The following is a 5,065-nucleotide window of genomic DNA, read 5'->3' as shown; positions in this document are numbered from 1 at the left end:
GCCATCCATACCCGGAGATCTCCGACTTTTCAGCCTGGAGACGCAGGTCGCCACCTCGAAGGATTCGAGAATTGGCGGGGCACCAGGGTGTACGTCCACGCGTGCAGTCGACTCCGCAACTGGAAAGAAGTGGCGAAGAAGCACGTTTGCGCAGTCGAGCCAATTTACGATAAGCGCGCCGTTCGACCGAAGACATCGAGATCGGTTGTCTTCTTCCGGCCTCGGCATATTCGGTATACGTGCCCCCATGGATCATCTTTGTGCCGTCCCACGAAGTCCCGCCAGTTTTGCTCCTTTGTGTCGCAGGATAAGCTTCTTGTACTGGGCTGAAGCAAGCCTCAGACCAGCAACAAGTTGCACAGCATCATCGGTACCACTCCGACGAGCTTCCTGCAGCCTCCGCCTCAGTCTCCGAACCTCTTGGCGTTTGGTACTCAGTTCAGGATTCCACCATATTACTTTTCTCCTTTCTGCAGGCATCCTGCGCCCCATCACTCTGTCGCACACGTCCTGTACGGTAGAGCGGAGGGCAGACACTCGTTCGTCCAACGGCGATTCCTCCAGTTCCTCGAGACCTCTTGCTGCACTCCTTAGCTCCTCACCGAATCTTCGCCAACTTACATTGGAGAGTCTCCATTGCGGTACCGGAGCTAGGCTCTCAACGGCCCTATTGGGATCTGGAGTAACCTCAACAGTGATAATGTTGTGGTCACTGAGATCCCAGAAGTCGACTCTCCATTCGAACATAGCCCATGCTCGCGCTGCGTCGTTGGCGAAGGTCACGTCGATATCACTACTGGAGCGAATATTATCGAACGTGAACACCTGGCTGGCTGTGTTGAGCACACAGGCACCGCTTGCAATGATCCACTCGGTCAAGTGCTGTCCCCGTTCGCGACGATGACTATCTCCAGAGTTGGGTGGAGATTTACTAAACCACATGGGGGACACGGCGTTAGCATCTATTCCAAGGATTGTCGGTGTCGTGCTGGCCAGCAGCAGGACCGAATCCAGGTAGTCGGTGTAGGGCTCCAGAGCAGCTCTATGCCGGCAGTATGCGGAGGCCAGAAAGATAGTGCCGTATCTTCCCGTGACACTCACGCACACTCCGTACTCCGTCGTCAGGCTCTCGATGGGCATGCAGATGGCATTTGCATCATCCACTATGATTGCGGCTTTCCTCCTCTTGTCTGCGAAGACCCTCATCCCTCCAGGGAGTCCAGTCATTCTTCCAGCTGTGTCCACGTAGGGCTCCTGGACTAGTGCGAACAGGTGGCCAGCATCTCTCACCTGCTTGGCAAGCTCGATGAAAGCGCAACGGCCTTTGCCACAATTTGCTTGGATGAAGCTGAACATATTAATGTCTAGCTTGCACCCTTGCTATCACCGCGCCGTATATCGGGCAACCTCCCGAGAGCATATAATGTCCTGAGGGAAGCCCTTTATGCCGGCAGTTACGGCAATCCACCGGGTTACAACATTGTACCGCTTTGTGGCCATCCTGTCCGCACTGACGGCAGACCTGCTTCGTATACCTGCAGTTGTCAATCTTGTGGTCGAATCCCAGGCAATTATGTCAAGCGTAGGTGCGCACTTGCCGCCGACAGCGATAAGAGAACCACTTGATGTAAACTCTGCCACCATCTAGAAGGCTCAGCGCCTGGTCGTCTACTTCCAGTGTCACGTTAATTGTGGCACCGTTGGCAGTAGACCAGGGCTTTGTGGTCAAAACCACCGCTTTCTGAAACTGCTTCATCGACCAATCCTCAAAGTTTTTCTCTTTGAGTTCCAGCATAAATTCCTCGTGTCCTATGGTGGTGTCAACGTCTTGCACAATCACCCGAGGTTTTATAATCGGATTCCTCGACACCTTAAGGCCCACCTCAGCGAACTTTGCAGATGCGACAACTTTGGTCATTTCTGCTCGAGATGGCGTGCGAATAATAGCACCGCCTCTCTTCAGCTCACGCACCTCATGAACCCTAACGCCCAGGGCGGGCGCAACCTCCTTGCGGATTTTGTCCGCAATCTGCCTTCCCGAGAGGGTGGGATCGTCGCCGGCAACGACCGCTGACCACGTTTCGCGAATGTTCACGCTCCGTGGTGCGGCTACGGGGGGAGCAGGTTGGCCAACAAGATGCGCGCCTCTTGCAGCAGTAGTTGCATAGGAGGCAGCCGAGACGACCGGTGTTGGCGTTGGTTGTCTGCTTGCACGATCCTCGAGGACTCCAATGTGAATCATCATAGCACTGATAATCTCCTCATACCTGTTGAAATTATTCTGGATTTTTCCAGCCAGTTTTGAGCTGGTCGTCGAGGCAACCAATACTTTCGCGAACGAGGTCCGGATGTCCGCCAATTCTCGTGCTATGGCACCGCTTCCCATCTTTACCTTCTCCATGATGGAGACTACCGGAATATCTGGAGTAACAATGGGTGCAGTATCTGGGGCGTCAATAGTCGCAGCGGCGTTTTCAGCGGCGTTCAGAGCAGCATTCACAGGGTCAGCTGAACTTGCGGCAATCGCAGCAGCACTCGGCATCTCCATCCATAATGGCTCATTTTCTTCATCTAAAGACACTGGCGTGTCCTTTGTCCCACCAATAGCTGGAACCTTTGCCCGTGATGCATCTCTCGGCGGCCCCATACTGCGTTTTCCCCTAGCGCGCACGGTCCTTCCACGGGCTGAACTGCGGCTGCTCCCATGTTCACTCCCAGACTCGCTAACATCCATATTGGATGGAACCCCGACTCTATTTTGCTGATCTGGTATCCCAATCAGCTGATTTGCTGAAATTCCAATGCTCGAACCACTTATCAAAGTCACACACCTTTGTCCAATTTCCGTACCAAATATATGACAAATAGCAAAGTCACAATTACCTTTCAGACAACTGTCAAATAAAATATGCCTAAATGAGGCAAATATGAAAACAAAATTCACAAAATGAAAAACGCGAAATATCACTCAACCGCACAGTTTTTCATGCAGAAAAAACCGAAAACGTTTTCACAGGCAATAAACACGAATTTTGGTGCTAGTTTCAGCTATGTAGCTAACCGGGGACTGTTGTTTTTGAATTAACTAACGGAGCGCACGAAAACACACGTCTGCTCACTCGAGCAATCCAAAATCGACTGTGAGTAGATAGGGACAGTAGGAATCTCGTTAATCCATTCATGCGCGTCACTAATTAGATGACGAGGCATTTGGCTACCTTAAGAGAGTCATAGTTACTCCCGCCGTTGACCCGCGCTTACTTGAATTTCTTCACTTTGACATTCAGAGCACTGGGCAGAAATCACATTGTGTCAACACCCGCTAGGGCCATCACAATGCTTTGTTTTAATTAGACAGTCGGATTCCCCAAGTCCGTGCCAGTTCTGAATTGATTGTTAATTGATAATCGTTATAATTAATAAGAACTAATTGGTTTGACCCAATTAGTATTCTTAAAAATTTTAGCAAGAAAGTTCCACAATTGGCTACGTAACTAACTATCCGGGGAACAAGTAACTAACATAAATGCTAGAAACTCTATTTACCCAGAACGAGCACATAAACCATGTTATTGTTTCCCAATCAAGCCCGACTATCTCAATCTTCAGAGCCAATCCTTATCCCGAAGTTACGGATCTAATTTGCCGACTTCCCTTACCTACATTATTCTATCGACTAGAGACTCTTCACCTTGGAGACCAGCTGCGGATATTGGTACGGCCTGTTGAGAAGTTTGCGTGTCCCACCATAAATTTTCAAGGTCCGAGGAGAAAATATCGACACAACAGTATATGTCATGCTCTTCTAGCCCATCTACCATATCTCTCTGCGAAAGACTTCCATGGTAGTACGGCTATAAAACAGAAAAGAAAACTCTTCCGATATCTCTCGACGGCTTCTTTATGGTCGTTCCTGTTGCCAGGATGAGCACGAGGCCCATATTTAATAACAAACGGATACTCAACAGGTTACGGAATTGGAACCGTATTCCCTTTCGTTCAAAATTATTCAAGTATATTATATTAGCTTGATTTGTATATATTGCGTTTTTGGTTTTACTTGAAAATTTTCGGCTTTCGCCTTGAACTTAGGACCGACTAACTCGTGATCAACCACTGTTCACACGAAACCCTTCTCCACTTCAGTCCTCCAAGGTCTCATTCGATTATTTGCTACTACCACCAAGATCTGTACCAATGGCAGCTCCATGCAGGCTTACGCCAAACACTTCTACGCATACCATTGTACCTTCCTACTCACTAAAGTTTCAAAATTTATATCACAAGTAATATAAATCATCTACTTTAGCGGTAATGTATAGGTATACAACTTAAGCGCCATCCATTTTAAGGGCTAGTTGCTTCGGCAGGTGAGTTGTTACACACTCCTTAGCGGATTTCGACTTCCATGATCACCGTCCTGCTGTTTTAAGCAACCAACGCCTTTCATGGTATCTGCATGAGTTGTTAATTTGGGCACCGTAACATTACGTTTGGTTCATCCCACAGCGCCAGTTCTGCTTACCAAAAGTGGCCCACTGGGCACATTATATCATAACCTTAAACTTCATATCAAGAAAGTTAAGGTTCTTACCCATTTAAAGTTTGAGAATAGGTTAAGATCGTTTCGACCCTAAGGCCTCTAATCATTCGCTTTACCAGATAAGATTATTTTATATAATATTAAAATGCACCAGCTATCCTGAGGGAAACTTCGGAAGGAACCAGCTACTAGATGGTTCGATTGGTCTTTCGCCCCTATACTCAATTCTGACAATCGATTTGCACGTCAGAACTGTTTCGGTCTTCCATCAGGGTTTCCCCTGACTTCAACCTGATCAAGTATAGTTCACCATCTTTCGGGTCACAGCATATATGCTCAAGGTACGTTCCAGTTAGAGGCATAAATAATATAAATATCATTATACATAACTATATAGAACGCCCCGGGATTGTGTTAATTAGCTATAAATAGTTAAAAAACTAATCCCATTATTAGTCAAGTTAATTACGCTATTAGGTTTATATCCCAATAACTTGCACATATGTTAGACTCCTTGGTCCG

At 47.8% G+C, this 5,065-nt stretch overlaps 1 pseudogene; it reads right to left on the bottom strand.

The window, feature by feature from the left end:
* Window positions 1-3,088: 3,088 nt before the first annotated feature.
* The window catches only part of LOC138914574 (large subunit ribosomal RNA), a 2,767-nt pseudogene continuing 790 nt past the window's right edge, over window positions 3,089-5,065 (bottom strand).

Source organism: Drosophila takahashii, unplaced genomic scaffold (assembly GCF_030179915.1).
Source record: "Drosophila takahashii strain IR98-3 E-12201 unplaced genomic scaffold, DtakHiC1v2 scaffold_31, whole genome shotgun sequence".
In the NCBI taxonomy this organism is placed as follows: domain Eukaryota; kingdom Metazoa; phylum Arthropoda; class Insecta; order Diptera; family Drosophilidae; genus Drosophila; species Drosophila takahashii.
The sequence above is the reverse complement of the archived record's forward strand: the minus strand, read 5'-3'. Positions and strand labels throughout refer to the sequence as shown.